The sequence below is a fragment of the Myotis nattereri genome (genome assembly GCF_964212035.1).
Source record: "Myotis nattereri genome assembly, chromosome: X".
In the NCBI taxonomy this organism is placed as follows: Eukaryota; Metazoa; Chordata; class Mammalia; order Chiroptera; family Vespertilionidae; genus Myotis; species Myotis nattereri.
This window is the reverse complement of record NC_138078.1, coordinates 3,788,102-3,810,654: the sequence shown is the minus strand read 5'-3', so window position 1 is coordinate 3,810,654 and position 22,553 is coordinate 3,788,102.

The window sequence follows — 22,553 nt, the reverse complement described above, 5'->3', positions numbered from 1 at the left end:
GGTGAGCAGGGGTACCAGACCAAGGTGGGGCACCGGTCTCTGTCATCTGCGAGCCTCTGGTGGTTACGGAAAATTCTTTGCTCCCGCATGCAGAGGATGGGTCGAGACCCATCCTTGTGCCCACTGCAGCCTCGCGGCTCATAGTTCCTTTCAAGGTGCACGAATTCGTGCACTGGGCCCCTAGTTTATAGATAAAGGAACTCAATCTTTACTTATTGTAGCAGGATATTGACTGTCCAATGGTGCTTTATTTTTTATTCTTTTATTAATAGAGGAACCCGGGATTACTGTGGGCACCATGGAGTTATGTGCTCAGGCAAGGAGGAGGGCTCAGTCTCAGGATATGAAATATGATTGGGCTTAAGTCAAACATGATTGTTCTACTTCTGTTTTAGTGATTTATTTGCGGGTGGCCTCAATAAATCTAGCCAATTAAATGCAAGGGGAAATTTGTGGGGACTGGTGTGAAAAACCTATCTGCCCCCCAAAAGTAGAGACATGGATAAATAAAGGACCTCATTTCTTCTTATATTGGACTGCTGTCCTGTATGGATGTGGTACTTCGTTGGAGCTACAGCAGCGATCTTGCAACTATGAGGAAAAATCCTAGGGAGAGCTGCTGGAGTTGTCCTGCCTGGCACTGTTCTGCTTCTGAATTTCTGGTTGTGTGAGTTAACAAATCCCCATGGTTTGAGCCACTTCTTGTTAGACATCTAGTACTTGCCATTGCAAGTGTATGTTCTGAGAACCTACATGCTTATCATGCTACAGAACAGGGATTAGAACCCAAGTTTGACTGATGGGAAACACCATCCTGGTTTGTTCTCTCTCTCATCTGCCTGCCTTCCTGCCTTTTCTTTTAACAAAGATAATCGTTGTCTACCATCAACCTACAGAATTTGAAGTCCTAGAAAAATGACCAACAACCATGAGAAGGTGTATGAAAACATTCTATTAGGTACAGTTTATTCTAGACCAGATTGTGACGAGGGATGCTTCACCAGTGTTTTTCAGGTATGCATGTGAGAAACACATTCTTCTTGTAAAAGCCAGATATTACACAAAGCCAGCATTGTTCGTGACCTATTCAATACCACTCTCCTCTTTAGAAGGAACCATCCGTTCCTTGTTAGTAAGATATCTGCCTAGATTATTTTCTATGCAATTTACATTTATGTGCTTGGATCACGATGATTTTATAAAATAAATAGCATTATACTGCATGTGTTGTACTGTGATTTTTAAAAAGTTCACAATAGAGATTTTCCACATGAATTAATTATCTGTACTTTATTCTTCTTCTATGCAGCCTAGTGGTGTACAGTCAGAGCGAACCAACATTTTATTCAGTTAGCTCCTTAACTAAAACAATACCTGGCACACAATAGGCACTTGATAAACATTTGTTAAATCAATTTGTCTTGGAAGTTACTTAGGGTGTTGGTAATTTTCTGTGTTTCAAACAATGCTTCTATGTCAATTTTAGAGTCAGTTTGTCAATTTGCCTGAAATTAATCCTATTGGGACTTTGGAATTTTATTGGTGAGAATTGACATCTGTATAATATTAAGCTTTTCCATGCATTTTTGCATATGCATTCCTGTAAGACAGATAGCTTTGAAAGAAATGGAAGAGTCAAATGGGATATGAATTTTAAGGTTTCATAGTTGCTGCCAAAATTATTTTCAATAAGGCTTCTACAGCTGCCTGTACTATCAATAGTATATGATAACGTCAATAATGGTGATGATAATGGTGATGATGTAGTGATGAGGGTGATGGTGGTGATTGCAGAAAGCATAGTGGTGGTGGTGATCATACTATACTAGAGGCCCAATGCACGAAAATTCGTGCAAGAGTAGGCCTTCCTTCCCCCGGCTGCCGGCACCGGCTTTCCTCTGGCACCTGGGACCCAGGCTTCCCTCCTCCGGCCGCCCGCAGGCACCCAGGACCTTGGCTGGCTTCCCTCTGACCCCAGCTTTGTCAGGAAGGATGTCCAGAATGACGTCTGGAAGACATCCAGTCTAATTAGCATATTACCCTTTTATTATAGATTAGAGGCCTGATGCACAAAATTTGTGCAAGGGACTCAGCCCTTGCAGCTGCAGTGGCTTGTCTCGGCCCTCGCAGCCTTGGCTTCATCCAGAAGGTCGTCCGGAAGGTCGTTTGGCTGTCTGGTCTAATTAGCATATTATGCTTTTATTATTATAGGTTGTAAAAGAACCCACGGCTTTTCTGTAATAATTCAGTTTAGCTCTAATTTCCCTCAGGTATCTGATTACCTTCAGATATTATTGCTCCTCATTTTGAGTATAGACAGAAATCCTGATTCTTTAGTTAAACTTCTGTTAGAAAAATTAGGCTTGCCTGAGAGTATACATTTTATAATTGCTACCAAAATATTACCCAGCCCTAGGTGGGTGCTTGTACTGCAATGTTGAGAAGTCCTGAATTGCTTTTTAGGGACAGGGACTCCCACCAGCTTAAACCACTGTCAGAGTATTCTAGAATAGCAGAGGAAGACTTCTAGAGCGAAGACAAGCAATGACAAGAAAAAGACTGTTGGTTCATGCTCATGTAGCTGTTTTGCTGAGTACCAGGACTCCCAGTTGAACTCCTCCGTGTTCTGGTTTCCTAATACATTTCCAGATTTCTGTATCTAGATGGAGCCCCAAACCTTAGGGGCCGTGCTTAACGGGCTGCCTCCATGTAGAGTTTGTTTTCACCTATTAAGCTGGTTATGCAAAATCTAGAACTCCTAACCTTCGTCACTGTCTGACTGGCTAATCTTCTTACACTAGTAAAAACTGTGGGCAGATCAGAGGCTCCCTTTGCTGCCGTGTTTTGTGTGCGTGGATGTTTAGTTGTTTCTGTTTCTTTTACAAAGTATTTGTGTGCCCACGGATTAATTCCACTGACCCAATTAACAAGAGACCTGATCAACTGCAATAACTCTTGTATATCATACTATATGAAGCGCTAGTATTTACTATTTTCCGTATAAAGTTTCGTTTTGAATGATAAATCAAACACTTAAACTGGTTGGGGAATTTATGAATATTCTAAATTTTTTATATTCAATGATTTCATTGTAATTTTCTAATAAAGATAGAGATTACACACACACACACACACACATGATTTAAGACTTTCAAAATATGTCCTCATGCCAAATATCATACTGTCATTATAGCTTTACTACCTCTTGTAATGCTGTTGCCCAAAGGTCAACATCTGCTTTCCTTTGTATCTGCCTGAGGAGCAAAACTGTACCCAGCAGAGTCATCGGGAAAAGAGGCTGTTTTCCCACCTGATTATGGAAGCAGGCTCTGGGCTGTTCCAGAGAGGGACTCGCTGCCCTGCATCCACCGCTCTGCTCTCCCTGGCTCTCAGGCAGAGTGCGCCTTCAGTGGTCGGCAAACTCATTAGCCAACAGAGCCGAATATCAATAGTACGATTGAAATTTCTTTGGAGAGCCAAATTTTTTTAACTTAAACTATATAGGTAGGTACATTGTTATGAATTTAATTAGGGTCCTCCTAAGGCTTAGGAAGAGCCACACTCACGGGGCCAAAGAGCTGCATGTGGCTCGCGAGCCGCAGTTTGCCAACCATGGTAATCTAACCAGCGTGAGCTGCAGTGTTGGTGAGGCTCCTGCCTGCGGCCCAGTGCTCTGTTTCCATATAATTCTGGAAGGTCTATTGCCTGCTCTGTAGGGGCTGCTGGTCAATGGGAATTTCGCAGATTGATTATAGCCATACGTCAGAGAAGATGTATTGATGTTGAGTCAATAGATGAAAATTAGAATGCCTCTCCAGAACGTTTCTTTTGAATTCCAAAAGCTATCCTTTGTCCACTGCTGGGATCCTCGCTTGGATGTTTTGAACCCGAAGCAGTCAAATGAAAGGCACCTTCTAGAAACAGAACATAACCATAGAGAAAAGAATCCTTGGTCCTTACAACTCAAAGTGTGGTCCATGGATCAGCAACACCCTATTACCTAGGAGCTTGTTAGAAATGCAGAACCTGGGTTGCACCGCACACCTCCTGAGTCAGAGTCCTCATTTTAACAATATTCCTTGGTGATTCTTATGCACATTAAAGTGTGAGAAGGACTGTTTTAGGCAGTGTTAAGACTAGAAGATGTTGCCCTATCTGGTTTGGCTCAGTGGATAGAGCGTCGGCCTGAGGACTGAAAGGTCCCAGGTACGATTCCGGTCAAGGGCATGTACCTTGGTTGCGGGCACATACCCAGCAGGGGGTGTGCAGGAGGCAGCTGGTTGATGTTTCTCTCTCATCGATGTTTCTCTCTATCCCTCTCCCTTCCTCTCTGTAAAAAATCAATAAAATATATTAAAAAATAAAGACTAGAAGATGTGCGTTTTCTCACCAGCAGTCACCCTACTACATCAAAGCACTTTCCATCACTCTGTGAGCATTTCAAAGGAACCTCACAGGAAAGTGTTTGCACAGGCTTGCAGAGAGAAGCTAAGAGCAGGAACGGCAGTAAAGAAATAATCAAGCGGTTAGTTAATGGTAGAGTTCTAGGAAGCCATACAACTGATAAGCTCTGTGTGGTTACAGCAGGAATCCCCAATGCTTTCAAGGCTGACCCTGAACAATTACAGGCTGACACTGAGAGATTATGGCCGTGACACATCAGCAGGTTCGGGTGGATCAACATGAGATAACACTGGCTAGAGAGAGATGAAAGGATAGGATCACTCATTAGGGATAGGGCTGTGCTTTTATTTAGCAAGTCCTGTCATGTCTGCATCCGACTCTTAACTGTTATGAACAAGAGAAGGGCTGTGATGGCTTTATATTGACCTTGGGTGGCCTGTGGGACTTGGCTTTTAATTCTTGTGTCATGGACTCCATTTGGAGCCAACTTATTCTCAGTATTCTGAAATAATGATATTTGACCTCATACATTTAAAAAGTGAGGTATGATTAAACTACACTAAATTGTGCAAATCCTCATTTCAATTAAGTTTTGACAACTGCATGTATTAACCTTCCAAAATAAAATATAGAATATTTCCATCACCCCGGAAGGCTCCTTTGTACCCCTTTCTGGTTAATTTAACTATTGTTCTGATTTTCATTGCCATACATTATTTTGCTCATTCTAGAACTTCATGTAAATAGATTCAAACGTATGTACTCTTGTGTGTGGCTTCTTTCACTGAGTACAATGTTTTTGAGAATCATCCATGTTTTTGATTCTGTCAGTAATTCCTATTCTCTATTGTTGAGTAGTTTTCTCTTGTGTGAACATACAAAGTTTTATGTTTACATGTCGATGAATATATGGATAGTTTCCAGTTTTGAGCTTATCAATAAGACTGCTTTGATCATTCATAAACAAGTCTTTTGTGGATATGCATTTTCATTCATCTTAGATAATTACCTACAGTGGAATTGCTGGTTCCTAGGACAGATGTATGTTTAACTATTAGAAACTGCCAAACAGTTCTCCAAAGTAATTATACTATTTTATACTCTGATTACAAGTGTTCGAGAATTCTAGTTGCTCCATAGCCTCACCAATATTTGATGTAAGTCTCTTAAATTTTGGTTTAATTTGCATTTCCTTCGTAACTAATGAAGGGGGGCACTATTTCATGTAATTATTTGCCTTTCATGTTGCCTTTTAAGAAGGGTCTGTTTAGGGAGCGCTTTTGCCCACTTTTATTGTGTGTGTTTTTGTTGTTTACTTGTGGGAGTGTCACCGATGAATTTCTCTCAACTTACCTGACAAGCCCCAGGCCTTCAGCACCTCTGAGCCCTGAGCGCGTCAAATGCACTTTTCTCAGTTCTGCTTTTGAAAATGGCTGCCCTGCCCTTGGCAAAGGCCTTGTTCACCCCCGGGGGAAACCCCTCTTCTGCCCTGTTCCAGCCTTTGGCACAATACCCCTGAGTATCTGGTGGCAACCCGTGGAAATGCTTTGGTGCAGTGGTCGGCAAACTGCGGCTCGCGAGCCACATGTGGCTCTTTGGCCCCTTGAGTGTGGCTCTTCCACAAAATACCACGTGCAGGCGTGCACGTACAGTGCGAAGTTGACTTAAAACTTTAAGTAAAGTTTATTAAGTTAATTTTAGGGAACGTTGTGGAGGGAAAGAAGATGTAGTGTCGAGGATGGAGAAAGGTATGTTGAGATGGTTTGGACAAACTCATTAGTCAACAGAGCCAAATTTCAACAGTACAACGATTGAAATTTCTTTTGAGAGCCAGATTTTTTAAACTCAAACTATATAGGTAGGTACATTGTAATTAACTTCATTAGGGTCCTCCTAAGGCTTAGGAAGAGCCACACTCAAGAGGCCCAAGAGCCGCATGTGGCTCGCGAGCCGCAGTTTGCCGACCACGGGTCTAGTGGATGCACTGACCGAGCAGAGAACTCCTGGAGACCAGTCTGGATGGGAGGGGTAGTCAGAGGCATGAGAGCCAGACAGTGAGCTCAAACCTCCCTGAGACCTGGTACCAATAGCCACTGTCCACCTCTGTCCAAAGAGCAGGTGCGGGATTAGCAGCAGGAGACAGGAGGAGGGGCCCAGAGGTTTGGAGCTGAGTCAAGGCAGGGATGAAGCAGGAACAAACCCCGAAGCCAGATCTGAGGGTCTGTCCATGATGCTTCATTGCACAGCAGAGGGAGGTCCCGAGCGCAGTCTGATTGGGTGCAGCTGTTGGGTGTGTGGTGGGCTGCGGAGCTGAAAGACACAAGGTCAAGTCAACAAGACCTTGGGGGGATTTCTTTTTGGAGGTACCAGACGGAGTTCACACCAGCAAGTTTCCTTGACGCCCCAAGGTTTGAAGAACAACACGCAGATCCCTGTGTTCTGGACAGCTTTTGTGCTCATTGTCTGTCTTATGCCGAGGGTCTCTCAATCCAGATTTAAAAGGGAAGCCACTCTGATTAGCTGGAGAATCATGTGCTGCCAGCGTGACTCTGGCTCCCTTTTAAGGTACCTGGTCGTTTAAATCATACAAATTGTTACAAATACACAACTGCCCGTGTATGTTTTTAATTGGGTCAGTGATGTTAGCGCAGCAGCAATGTAAGCAGAGCATTAAAAAAAAATTCTTCCCGTCCTTTCGGAATTCAGCTCATGGGCTTAACAGACATGTATTGACATAACTAACTTGTTCAACATGTCTTTCTGTAAGTTATAAGTGAGGGGCAAGTAAAGCTTTGCATTAAACTGACACGAATTTTGTATTAGGGATAATGTACTAATATGATAAACACTAATAGGATACATATTCCAAAGTGCAATTTCATCATTTAATGCAAAGTTACCTCCTACTGGGAAGTGAGGATTATTTTACAGAAAACATAAATAATATGAAGGCTTTCTGGGCCAATCAGTAATAACCTGGGATGTGAAATAACATGTACTGTCAGCCGTGTGCAATCCCCTTTTTATTGAAGATGATCACCAGGGTTCTTTGGAGAATGGATTATCAAGGCTGGAGGATGGCCAATTCCTGTTATGATATATCAGGGACTAAGCGTTATAAAAGCTCGTTTTTCTTCTCACTTCGTCCCTTAATAAACTAGAAAGGTAGAAAATGGTTGCTTAAGTCTGACTCTATTTGTGGCTAACATTATTACTTATTCGTTTAGTTGTCTGGGTTTTTTTTTTGACACTTGACTTATTATGTTAATAATATACATTGACATACACTGGCACATCTACCTATACAGAGTAGATGGTTCATAAATGTTTGTCAAAAGTGATTTTATAAGTACACATAAAGTTTGAAATCTACATTGTCAGGAAGCTGAGAAGACCCCTTCTGTAAAAAAATGCAGGTCAATTTTCTTCATGCCGGAACATTCTAACAGTTTGTAATACATGTGTGTAAGATTCTTTGATAATGTTATTTAGAAATATTTTCTATACCATAAATATATATATATATATATAATATTTCTATAGAAAATATTTCTAAATAACATTATCAAAGAATCTTTAGGTGTTTAGAGAAAAATTTGTACAAGAAAGGCAAATTCAAAGACAAAAGCTGCCTTAACTTATTTTATTGCTTCTTTGCTAAAGGTATTTACACAGAACAGCAGAAGTAGAGCTTTAAAGTCCAAGGTCTAGAGAAATTTAAATATGTGTGAATGCTGATGTTTAAGTTGAAGAAGAATGTTGATAGAAATAAATCACTTTTAGAGAGAATTCGCAGGACTAGTCCCTTTTACAAAAGCTCTTCTGGTCCTTGTGCAAATATGTAGCCCTTTAAAGTACTAGCCCACATAATTTATGGGTTTATGTCTATGTGCCTCTGTTTATTTTTGGTATGAAAATCCTTGCTTATAAAAAGGGTAGTTAAGTATGGTACTACATAACTGTGATCCCTTTTGCCTGACTTAAGAGTTTGTACTTAAGGAACATAAACTGAAGTCGGAGGTAATTCAATTAACATTCCAAACACACAAAGGTATGCTTGCTTCTCAGCTTTAAGGCACAAAGCAGCCCCATTGAATTATAGCAGTAATTACACCACATGTACACATTCTTAAAATGGTCATGCATCGCAAGGCCAAGTCTAATTTGAGATGTTTGTCTATCTCTGGAGAGAATCAACTGAAATAGAAATCTTGACACCAAATAGCTCAACTACTTATCCAACTTCACCAAACAAAAGCGGTCACCTTCCATACTCAGACATATCCTTGATTCTCCCTGTTTTCTTACCACTCATCCTAATTTATCACCAAACTCCGTGGATACGAGCTCTGAAATAGCTCTTGAATCTTTCCACTTCTGTCCATTTTCTTTGTTAGCACCTTGTTCAGGATGCCATCTTTTCTTGCCCATATTAATGTCAGTGGTCTTCTGCCTGTTTTCCTTGCCTCTATATTATCTCCTCCAATCTTTCCTTCTCTCTGCATAGGGCCATACTTTCTTTTTTAATATATTTTATTGATTTTTTACAGAGAGGAAGGGAGAGGGATAGAGAGCTAGAAACATCGATGAGAGAGAAACATCGATCAGCTGCCTCCTGCACACTCCCCACTGGGGATGTGCCTGCAACCAAGGTACATGCCCTTGACCGGAATCGAACCTGGGACCCTTGAGTCGCAGGCCGATGCTCTATCCACTGAGCCAAACCGGTTAGGGCAGGGCCATACTTTCAATAAAACAAAATTGCATCAGGAAGGATGCTGTGAGTATCAGCTTAAATGAAACATCCCTTCCTCTGTCCCTCCCTGCTTTCACCTCCCTTATTCTGCACCTTCCTACAATCCTTCTGTTGTAACAGGTGTCACACTTGATTGTGACCCCTCATATACTTGTATTTTTGAAAAAAATATATATATTTCTTTATTGATTTCAGAGAGGAAGGGAAAGGGAGAGATAGAAACATCAATGATGAGAGAGAATCATTGACTGGCTGCCTCCTGCACGCCTCCCACTGGGGATCAAGCCTGCAACCCAGGCATGTGCCCTTGACCGGAATCGAACCTGGGACCCTTGAGTCCGCAGGCCAATGCTCTATCCACTGAGCCAAACCGGTTAGGGCAGGGCCATACTTTCAATAAAACAAAATTGCATCAGTAAGGATGCTGTGAGTATCAGCTTACATGAAACATCACTTCCCCTGTCCCTCCCTGCTTTCACCTCCCTTATTCTGCACCTTCCTACAATCCTTCTGTTGTAACAGGTGTCACACTTGATTGTGACCCCTCATATACTTGTATTTTTGAAAAAATATATATATTTCTTTATTGATTTCAGAGAGGAAGGGAAAGGGAGAGATAGAAACATCAATGATGAGAGAGAATCATTGACTGGCTGCCTCCTGCACGCCTCCCACTGGGGATCAAGCCTGCAACCCAGGCATGTGCCCTTGACCGGAATCGAACCTGGGACCCTTCAGTCCGCAGGCTGACACTCTATCCACTGAGCCAAGCCAGGCAAGGCTCATGTACTTCTCTTTTTCAGGAGATCATAAGCTCTTTGAGGGCAGGGCCCGCACTTACTGTGCTTACCCCAGAATCCTCAGATTCTAGTCCAGGTGGACTCTCAAATTATGAAGGGATGTATTACAATATTTAATATTCGAGCCAAGGTATGTACTAACACTCTCTAACATATTATTTTTTCCTCATGCCAGAACATTTATAGCTCTAAGGGAAAATTCCTCAAGGTGGTGTGTTCCAACAGGTTTATTTTAACTGGCGAGGATAGTAAAATCATTTTTTAAATTTATTTATTGTCTAAAGTTTTACATATGTCTCCCTTTTCTCTAATTGACGCGCCCCCCATCCCAGCCATTCCCACCCCAGGCAAGCCCCCACCGCCCCAGTGTCTGTGTCCATTGGTTATGCTAATTTGCATGCATACAAGTCCTTATACATTTCTCCTTGAACTAAAGGTACGAACTTAAATGTCTTCTTTTGACTTTAACTGAAATGCTAGCAATAAGATTTTAAAATATTTGTATTTTAGGCATGCGCTATGACATATTACTGTGAAATTACATATAACGGTGGTATAAAATGTGATATGAAAATCCAGATGAATGTGAAATCGGGTGTGGCACTGGTTCCCTTAACTGTGAATATGTTAGGTGACTTTTCATGTATTTTTCCTTTAATATCTTATTTACAGATTTTTTCCCCCCAAGTGAAAAATCTGGTTTGGTTTAGACTAAAAGAATGTGATATAGGAAGAAAAATTACATGTGTCTTTTTCTGTGTATTTGTATGTATGTATATATGATGATTGATTAATGACTATTATTAGCGATAAGAAAAATGGAACATGTGGGAGTTTGTGGAGCAGAAGTTCATTCACAGCTCTATTGTGAAGGAAAGGTCATTGTCAGTTCAAATGAAATCTTTTCCCCTAGCTTTATTGAGATATAATTGACATATAACATTGTGTAAGTTTAAGGTCGAATGAAATACTGTCTTTATTGTAAATGGTAAAAATGAGTAGTATTGAACAGTTTTTGGTCTTGTTATGAAAATAGTAGAAGTAAATGTAATTATCCTTGCAGAAGTCAAAACTAATACTTATTTAATTATGGCCACTGATAAATTTGGCCTAACATCTCACATGAGAAATAGAAACTTAAACATACATGTATGTACAGAAATAATTATAGGTGAAATGGTAGTAATTCAAGGTGGAGAGGGGAGGGAAAAGTGGGTAGGGGTATGGAGCAACCATTCATTGTATCTTAGGTTATCTAATATTATTTTTCTCTGAAGAAGTGTGGGATTCCAAATTTAAAGAAATAGGAAACTGCTTCTGATGCAACAAAATGACCTGAAGCACATGCATGCATAGGGATGCATGCACACACACATATATGCACACACACATGTGTCCACACGCATATGCACAGTGGATTAAGCCAGCAATAAGTGTTAGAGGCGTTCAGACATTAGTAAGTGGACTAAAATGTTGGAGTCTAGTGACTAATCCTATGAACTGAAAGATTTTTGGAAGCCCCCTACCAGAGTGACTTAAAACACGTCATGTGCTCCTTGAGGATGAAATTTAAAATAAAATGAAATCAGATGCATTTCTAGGTTTGAAAGCAAAGTTTCTTACGACTTCACATTTGAGCCTTTTGTGAAGATGGTTTCAAAGATAACAATCTAAGGTCTTTTTTCAAAGCGTCCCCCCGGGGAACTGAAGTATAGCCAAATCCCTCAACATAGAGAAGAATAATCGCTTAAAAGAGAAAAAAAGCAAGTCATCCTGTTTTACTTGCTTATTTTCTCCTGCACACATGGAATAGAAGAATCTAGAGAGCAGGGTAACAGTGAGTTAATATCCATCCTGTTTTGGTTATCTTGGCTTTTAAAATACACATTTCTGAAATTTCTGGCTTATATAGTTTCTCTGTTTACCCAACCAGCCTTATATTTTCTCCAAGTTTTCACTTGAAAGTGAAAATGTTAGTCCATTTTCCTCAAGTGTTCCTTCTCTCTTCCCAGACCTTGTTCATCATTTCTCTAAGCGTCTGTTTACTCAGAGCATGCTGGCGGGCTATTTTGTTTTTGAAACAAAATTTAAACGTGTTAACACACAATCAATGATGTGTGAAATATGTATGGGTGAATGCAATTTCATAATCCAGTTATATCTTCCATAACTAAATACAGGATGCCAGTAGTTTGTTGGTTTGCAAGTGGCTATGCCTTTGATTAGATTGTCTCCACTAGCTGTGGCTATGATGGCATAGAAGTCCTTGATTTTTCCTGAGTTTTTTAAGATATTGGTTAGGGCTTATCTGAGACAGGGTTTCTCAAATATCAAGGAACCTTCCCATAGCTTAACTCTTTTTAAAAAAATACATTTTATTGATTTTTTTACAGAGAGGAAGGGAGAGAGATAGAGAGTCAGAAACATCGATGAGAGAGAAACATGGATTAGCTGCCTCCTGCACACTCCCTACTGGGGATGTGCCCGCAACCAAGGTACATGCCCTTGACCGGAATCGAACCTGGGACCCTTGAGTCCACAGGCCGACGCTCTATCCACTGAGCCAAACTGGTTAGAGCTCACAAGCTTAACTCTTATGGCTGCATCCAAATATATCTGGAGTCAGTGTGTGAAGGTAAGCAACCCTATCTACAGTGACAAGTCACCCATGTATCTCCATGATATCACCCAAGCATGGTTGATGGGTGTGTGGGAATGCATTCAGCCATTCAGGGGCCCAGGTTCCATAAATATGATGGCTCTGTTCTCCCGTGAGACCTCCGAATTTGACTGGATCATCTACAACCACATGGTAGAAAAAGGAAGAGAAAATGCATGGAGAACTGTTCAGGGGGTTTCAGGGACCTGGCCTAGTAGCGACAGACATCACTTCCACCCACATTGTGTGGGCCAGAATTCAGTCATATGACCCGGTGGCATTGCAGAGGAAGCTGGGAAATCTATAACATTGAGCCTAGGGCAGTGATAGCGAACCTTTTGAGCTCGGCATGTCAGCATTTTGAAAAACCCTAACTTAACTCTGGTGCCATGTCACATAGAGAAATTTTTTGATATTTGCAACCATAGTAAAACAAAGACTTATATTTCTGATATTTATTTTATATATTTAAATGCCATTTAACAAAGAAAAATCAACCAAAAAAATGAGTTCGCGTGTCACCTCTGACACGCGTGTCGTAGGTTCGCCATCACTGGCCTAGGTGGACAAGAGAATGAAGTCTGATGAGTTCATAGCGCTGCCTCTGCCACTATACACGTTGACCTGCTATAGTTTCAGTGGCATCAGGAAGGTCCCTGATGTGTCCCCCAATATTCCCCTGTGGCAAGCTGATTCCTGGACTCAGCTTGAACCAAGGTTGAATGGCAACATTGATTCCTGTTGCTAAGACTTAAGAATATTATTTGCCACTTAAGCTCTCATGTGGATGAAGACGTCTTGTTCCAGGGTGGGTAGGAAAGTCTCCCAGGGATATGGGTGCTCGCTGGGCAGGGGGAATAGAATACTGCAGGGTGAGCAAGACTGTTCCTGATAGCAGCAGGTTTTCAACCAGTGCACCACTGCAGGCACATGGCTGTGCCGCAAGAATGTTTAAAACGTACAATACCTGACTATTTAGTCAGGGGCACTGACCTCTCTGCCCTTAGAGCAGCGGTTCTCAACCTTCTGGCCCTTTAAATACAGTTCCTCATGTTGTGACCCAACCATACAATTATTGTCGTTGCTACTTCCTAACTGTCATGTTGCTACTGTTATGAATCGTCATGTAAATATCTGATCTGTAGGATGGTCTTGGGCGACCTCTGTGAAAGGGTCGTTCGACCACCAAAGGGGTCGCGACCCACAGGTTGAGAACCGCTGCCCTAGAGGGATTTTTTTTCTTCTTTTTTTAATCCTCACCTGAGGATATGCTTATTGATCACATCAATTGGTTGCCTTCCATATGCTCTCCTGACCAGGGATCAAATTTGCAGCCTTGGTATGTGCCCTGACCAAGAATTGAAAGCGCAAACCTTTCATTCTATGGGATAATGCGCCAAGCAATGGAGGCACACTGGCCAGGGCCCCAGGAAGGATAGTTTTAAAGGCTGCCAGACCCCATCCTCTCTCATTCCCACCACCATTGTTACCCCCCCCCCCCACCGCTGTAATCTCAGTTGGGTTCTCCAGGAAACAGACTCTGAGGTAGAAATTTGCATGCAAACATTTATTGGGGAGTGCTCGCAACACCTTTGGGGGAGAGAAGGAAGGAAGATAAACAGAGAAAGGAGTTGAAATGGTCATGGGTCAAGAAGGTTTTGAGCTTAGATCTTCAAAGCTGTCCTTCCTTGAGACAGTCCTTTCTATCCCTCCTGGTTTGACAGTCATTGGATGCTAGCTTCACTCAGAGAAGCGGCATGAGCTAGGCCAGTGGTCGGCGAACTCATTAGTCACCAGAGCCAAATAGCAACAGTACAACAATGGAAATGTCTTTTGAGAGCCACATTTTTTAAACTGAAACTATATAGGTAGGTACATGGTGATTAACTTCATTAGGGGACTCCTAAGCTGGCCTTTGCTAAAAACGTCCTCCATCTGATGGAGGGACGTTGGCTGAGGTCGACCCCTTCCAACTCTCCCATCCACACTCGTCTTGTGCACTTGTTTCGTCCATCTCCTTTCGTTCATCCTCTCTGTGTCCAAACCATCTCCACATGCCTTTCTCCGTCCTCGACACTGCATCTTCTTTCCCTCCACAACGTTCCCTAAAATTAACCTAATCAACTTTCCTTAAAGTTTTAAGTCAACTTCGCACTGTACGTGCGCGCCCGCACGTGGTATTTTGTGGAAGAGCCACACTCAAGGGGCCCAAGAGCCGCATGTGGCTCGCAAGCCGCGGTTTGCCGACCACTGAGCTAGGGTGAGGTGGCTCTCTTCAGTGTCGATGATGTGCCTAGAGAGGAGCTGACCTGTGAGTGATTCCTGTCCAACACTCCTGACACCTGGGAGTTGGGGCAGCACACTCCCGCATCTACTACCCTAGTGGAATCTATCTGTAAGACATAGACATAGCCCTGGTCGGTTTGGCTCAGTGGATAGAGCGTCGGCCTGCGGACTCAAGGGTCCCGGGTTCGATTCCGGTCAAGGGCATGTACCTGGGTTGTGGGCGCATCCCCAGTAGGGGGTGTGCAGGAGGCAGCTGATCGATGTTTCTCTCTCATCGATGTTTCTGACTCTCTGTCCCTCTCCCTTCCTCTCTGTGAACAATCAATAAAATATATTTTAAAAAAAAGAAAAAAGAAAAAGAAATAGACATAGACCCACTGCAGACGCCAGTACTTCTCTCCAGATCTGACAACCAGAGAAATGTCTAGATATTGCCAGATGTCTGCTGGGGATTCGAATCTTTCTCAGTTGAGATCAGCTTGGCTAGAAACTCGAGCAATAGGCGGCCTTGCCATAGTAGCAGCTTCTCTGTGAGCGACGGACATTTGTTTTGTGAGTGGAAAATGAGGAGTGTGTTTAATGCTAGTGGAAGTCGGGATGCCGGCACTCTCTCTTGGGGACAGTGCACTTGTTTTATCTGCTCTTGATGATCTGTCCACGTCACCAGATCTCTACAGTTGAGACCTGCTCTGTGAACCCCATTCTCCCCAAAGTGAGGAGTTCAGCTTTTTCCCCCAAGTGTTTCTTATGGGATACATGGTCATGGAATAAAAAGATCATAGTTAGTAATCATTTGTTTATTATTTCTTTGGAAACTTTGACCAGCAGGGAAGTCTGAGGATTTTGAGAAGTCACCAGGGTACAGTGAAAGTTGCCAATAAAAATGTAAAATAATACAGATGTTGTTATGAAGCAGAAACATGTTACGTTTAAAATAAATCAGTACCCTTAACTACTAGTAAGAGAACTTGAGTTTTTTAAAAAGAACAATGGCATTATAATTTTATCATCTTTTTCCTACACATCTGGAATTTTGAAAACGTTTTGAATAAGAAAATCCCATTGGATCAGGGGTCCTCAAACTTTTTAAACAGGGGGCCAGTTCACTGTCCCTCAGACCGTTGGAGGGCCGGACTATAGTTTAAAAAAAAAAAACTATGAATAAATTCCTGTGCACACTGCACATATCTTATTTTGAAGTAACAAAACAAAAGGGGAACAGATATAATATTTGTATTTGCATGTGGCCCGCGGGCCGTAGTTTGAGGACCCCTGCATTAGATTATTTAAGTCACTCTTGAGTTTAATTGTAGTTTTGAGGATATATGGAAAAGTTCTGCCTCAAATCTCTTTTATAGAATCTTCTTAATTTTTTGAAATAATTTATCTGTGAATTATTGCCTGTTGTATGTAGGTGAAATTCAGAGATAGTCTATAAGGTTTGTTTTAAATCACACATTACTTTTATATAACTGTGAAATTTGATAAGTATAAAAAAGAAAATATATGTAATTTCTGATAGTTTCACATAGTTTTTTAGCCTTTTTTCTTTGCTTATATTTTAGTAGCTCTCCAACTTAACATGCATAAGAATCATAGGGATACTTGTTTAAACAACATGTTCTATCTGCTTTACAGAAGGAGGGTACAATATGGGTCCTGGGAATCAGCATTTTAACAGATACCCGAGCTGTTTCTGATTCAGATAGTGTATAAAAAACAGTCGGAAAAACTAATTATACTTTTTTATGCCTCTATCATATCAGTACCCTACTTTGAGTGGTTAGGAGAGGGAAGAAACTTTGGATTATTACTTTTGTCTATTTTAAAAAGAACCCTGCCTTATTAATATCAATTCTTTCTACAATAATAACTTCTATTTAAGACATGACATTCATTTTAGTCTTTCAATACCCATTTGGGCTATTTGCATGGATTGGGGAACATTCAGTGTTATTTGCCTTGTGTTACTTGGAATAGATATGTAAATAACCCATTTCAGAATTAACAATCTCCTCTGAACTCCCAGAATACTTGGCCTGTATTTCTCCTGACATGTGTTAACTCCAGGCAGGCAGTAATGGAGGGGTGAGTCATGCAGTGTCAGTCTGAAAGGAGAGGAATGGCATAGACCTGGATGATGGGGGAAAAGGCAAAATCTGTAGTAATTAGCACTTGTTAGACCAGCGGTTCTCAACCTGTGGGTCGCGACCCCTTTGGCGGTCAAACGACCCTTTCACTGGGGTTGCCATTCTGCAGATCAGATATTTACATTATGATTCATAACAGTAGCAACATGACAGTGATGAAGTAGCAACGAGAATAATTTTATGGTTGGGTCACAACATGAGGAACTGTATTTAAAGGGCCAGAAGGTTGAGAACCAGTGTGTTAGGTGCAAGGGTGAATGAGAAGGGGATGTCCTAGGAGGCTTCAAGTTTGTGAGCCTGGGCAGCTTGAGGGGAAGGCAGCAAAGAGGAGCTGTTGTTGGGGATTTTGGGGAGGTGGGGGCTGGGAATGTCAGAAGGGAAGCCTGATGCAGTTTTAGGGTCTGTGAGTCTTCTATTAGAGATGTGTATAAGCAGTTTAGAGAATTTGAATCATGCTTCAGTTCATCACAATTTGAAATAGAAAAGCAGGAGCTAAAGGAGTGAATGGGCTAACCAAAAGAGAGTAACTGTTAAAAGAGGGCCCCAGGTTGGCCAGTGTTGCTCAGCGGTTGAGCATCGATATATGAACCAGGAGGTCAGGGTTCAAATCCCAGTCAGAGCCCATGCCCCAGGTGCGGGCTCGATCCTCTGTGGGGGGTGTGTAGGAGACAGCCAATGAATGATTCTCATCATTGATGTGTCTGTTTCTTTCTCCCTCTACTTTCCTCTCTGAAATCAATAAAAATATATTTTTAAAAATAAAAATAATAATAAAATAATAAAAGAGGGCCCCAAACTATGCTGTGAGGCAGGCCATTATTTAGAAACTAGGGAGGAGAAAAAAGGAATAAAACAGATAAATAGACAAAGAGGAAGTAGGACTAGCAGCAAAAACCTGTCCCGGGATTAAGGGAACACTTTGGGAGGAAAGGTGTGTTCCGTCGGGGCAAAGCCAACAGAATTGAAAGAAGGGGAAGACTGAAAATTGAGCTTGTGGCCAGGATTTGTTGGGTGACCTTTGAAGAAGGTCAGTTACTGAAGTAGACTTACATGAAGTGAAGAGCCAGGAGCCCAAGAGAGAACTTAAAACTCAAAATCGCAGCAAGAACTCGATTCTTCCAAGTCAACTTGTCATTGGCTTCCTTGTTTCTGTTATGGGTTTCTGTCCGCAGGATAAGTAAGTATTTCCTTGCAATCTTCTGGGATGAGCCCTTCAGTGTCATCAGTTTAGTGCTCCTGGCGCTCCTCCGTGACCCCCATTTGAAGCTCTGAATTAGGTGGGACGATGCTTCAGTGGAGGTAATCGGTTCAACTGGCAATTCCCACCCAGGGCAGCTTGTCATCTCGGGACTGACCTCTTCATGCAGAACACCAGGAAATGGGCGGGAAATGGAATCCATCTTCTGTAACCCTTTCATTGAATGTCCACACTGCAATCACGCCCCCTTCAGCTCACTGACACTACTCAAATATTCAAGCCACCAAATTCAATTGATGAGACCCCTGAAACAACGTAATACAATGATATTCCTCAGACACTTGGGAAAGGTACCTAGTGGGGTTGGTGTGTACCTGCTTCCATTCCTTTTTCTAAGGTTCAAAGCACATTTTTAAGAAACCAGTGAATTTTCTTCCGTGAATCCTACTTCAATGTCAGCTTCTCCACTGGGAATTGTTTATAGCTTGGCAATATGGCCATTGAACTTTACTTACTATTGAAAAACTAAATTACCTGGGCGTTATAGAGTTAAATTTGAGCCCAGATTGCCAGTAATATTTCCACCACACCATGCTACCTTTACAGGTAATTTTTCTTTTTTTAAAAAAAATATATTTTATTGATTTTTTACAGAGAGGAAAGGAGAAGGATAGAGAGTTAGAAACATCCATGAGAGAGAAACATCTATCAGCTGCCTCCTGCACACTCTCCACTGGGGATGTGCCCACAACCAAGGTACATGCCCTTGACCGGAATCGAACCTGGGACTCTTCAGTCCACAGGCCGACGCTCTAGCCACTGAGCCAAACTGGTCAGGGCTACAGGTAATTTTTCTCTTCAAATTTTGCTTTATATGAGTGGATAGTTGACAGATTTTTTCTACTGCCTCCTATGGTACATAAATTCAATTAAGAAATAAAACCAAGAAAACACATTATCAAATTGATTATGTATGACCCAAATGCTTAGGAATGAAAAATTTAGCGTTAGACCCATTCATATTGCATGGGCAGCTAACATCAAGCCCTAGTTTCCTAATGTACCTCTTGATGAGCTGAAAAAGGACCATAATGAACTTCTGTCCCGTAACACATCTCTAATGTGTATAAATATTTTACATAAAGTCAATTAATGGAGTTAAACTCCTACAACCAGATGATGAGACCTGACAGATCCCATCTTTTTAAGGTAACAGCTGAAAATGGCTAATTCAAAGGCATCCTAAATTATTTATATGTAAGTTAAAAATGTCAATGTCCCAATTTTGGTTTGTTCTTTTCAGAGAAGGACCAGGTTGTTTTAGATCAGGTAACAAGTTGTAAGTATAGTGATATGAGATATCAACTTATTTCCAGATATTGGGATATGGAATACCCATAAAGCATGCTCTGAGGCCGTGGTTCTCAACCTTCCTAAAGCCGCGACCCTTTCATACAGTTCCTCATGTTGTGGTGACCCCCAACCATAAAATTATTTTCCTGGCTACTTCCTAACTGTAATGTTGCTACTGTTATAAATCGCCATGGAAATATCTGATATGCTATATGTGTTTTCCGATGGTCACGACCCACAGGTTGAGAACCGCTGCCTGAGGCATGGCCTAGTATACGTTGGAGGACACCGAGCCTAGAAGAGATGTGGGTTTGGTTCTGGATGTTGGATGTTTCTAAGGTCAGGTGATCTGGCTGCTGGGTGAGAGGGCTCGTCATTGGAAGGACAGACTTTGTGGTCATCGATGATGAGCCCCTCAGAGAAAGACCTCAGGCAGTAGCTGTGGGTCTATGGAAAGCGGCAACCTTCATTCAAGAGACACAGTTGGCAAGAGTTGAGAATAGGTAGGGATTGCAGGAGAGCTTCATGCTGTCCCAATGGAGAACCCAGAGGAGGACGATTGCTACAATGGGAATGATGAGAATTATGATGGGAATTACGATTGGGTAGCACTGTCTCCTCCTGGTGGTAGGACTTGGTACTCCATGGCCACGTTGTCTCAGAATCTGCACATCATTGAGCCTACAGTAACAACCCAGCTACAGAAAGCTGAGAAAGAGGGAAGCTGACACCTTCCAATCGATTGGTCTTTGATTGTATAGTTCCATAACCATACATACTTTAGTTTTATGTGTGTGTGGTTAAGTTTCTCCAAAGTCAATAGAACATAGTAGATATGAACACTGACTCTGGAGCCAGTTTGCTGGGTTCAGAATGGGCTCTTGGACAAGTTACTGGACCTCCCTGTGGTTCAGTTTTCTCATCTGTGAGTTGGGCATAATAGTCCCTACATCATTAGTTTGTGATGAGGTTTAAATGAATTAATATTTGTAAAGCTTTTGGAACTGCAGATGGCACAGAATATGCGTTTTCTATTCCATTATCAAAACTAAAACTAAAACTTTAATGTATCATGGATATAGTCATGATACAAAACCAAATACCAGAGCCTCCACAATGATTTAGCTTAATATAGCTGTCAAGAGAGTCATGCTGCATTTTTGCAACAACATGGCTTTTTCTTAGTTAAAACAAAATGTGATCTGCTAGAGCAGTGGTTCTCAACCTGTGGGTCGCGACCCTTTGGGGGTTGAACGACCCTTTCACAGGGGTCGCCTAAGACCATCGGAAAAACACATATATAATTACATATTGTTTTTGTGATTCATCACTATGCTTTCATGATGTTCAATGTGTCACCATGAAAATACATCCTGCATATCAGATATTTACATGACGATTCATAGCAGTAGCAAAATTACAGTGATGAAGTAGCCACGAAAAGAATTTTATGGTTGGGGGTCACCACAACATGAGGAGCTGTATGAAAGGGTCACGGCATTAGGAAGGTTGAGAACCACTGTAAGAGCAATCACACCAGAGTGTCAGAGAAGGCCCAGGGCAGAAGGTGAGAGATGGGAGGTGAAGCTGGAGTAAGTGTCATCAGGTTAGCCACGTGCACAAGCCACTTACCCTTTCTAAACCTCAGTTCTTCCTTCTGTATAATGGATCATATCTATTTTTCAGGGTTGCAACTAGAAGTATTTTCAGACGAGAACGGGCGCATTCAGGGTGGTATGGCCGTAGACATAGAAGTATTTTCAAAGTGCATAGAGTACTCTGTAAGCCTTTAAGTAATAAATGGTAGATAAAAGTTGTAAAAAAATGTGATCTGCTCATCTATAAATGAATTCAATAGAGCAGCAATGCACACACAATTTATTTGAAAAGAAAACAAAACATTCTCCTATTCCTGTCACTATCAGTGTTTATAGGCTGCCCTTATTTAGGCAGACAAGATGTCCTGATGTATCTTTACTAGATCATGTGCTAGCAGAAATGGATTTATACTGAGCCATTTTTTAGAATCTGGTTGCCCTTGGTAGCAGTCTCATTTATTTTCAAGGTGATTGGCTTGAGTTAAGGACCTATTCCATGACCTTGAAGCAAAGCACAGTTAATTTATATAGTAAAGGATTGCTTAGCACTTGTATCTCAACCATGAACCCAGGTCACCTGAAAAATTAACTACGTTTTCTTGCCTGTGGGCTTTTCACACACACAAATAAAAGAACTTCTTTTTTTTTTCTCCCTCTTCTTCTTAATGTAAGGAACCCATGTGTGGCAGATTATATTTTCTAAAAATTGCCACAGTAATATATTCAGTCCCAAATGGTTCTCAAGAATCATGACATACTCCTATTGAGATCTAGAACTCTATTTCTCCTCCTTTGAACATGAGCAGAACTTTGGGGCTGGCTCCACAAGTCGAATGCAGTGGAAGTGACACCCATGACTTCCGAGGCCAGGTCATAAATAGTGTTATGGCTGTGCCTGGCTCTCTCTCTTTGGCACACACACCCTTGGGATCCAGCCACCATGTTGTAAGGAAGCCTCAGCCACACGAGGAGACCATGTGTTCCTTCCTGACCCAACCTGAGACCCAGCTGCCAGAAACGTTAGTGTACTAACTTGCAGAAAATTCCACATCCCAGCCCTCAGCCTTTGAGCAAACCCAAATTGCAGAATTCAGAGCAAAACAAAAGTAATTGCTTAAGGTGCTAAGTTGGGGGATGGTCTGTTAGTCAGGATGAGAGAACTGTAACCCCAGGGCTTCCTGTTCTGCAGATGTGTATAGTTTTTGCTTGAGGGAATAGTTAAGAGGCCCTTGTAATCAAAAGTCAGAGAACAGGATCAGGGCTCAGAGAGTACAAGAAGGGAGGCAGTAGTCCAGCTGTGAAGGGGTAAAATTCCTAAGCTACAAGAATAAGAACTGGGAGTTCTGAGA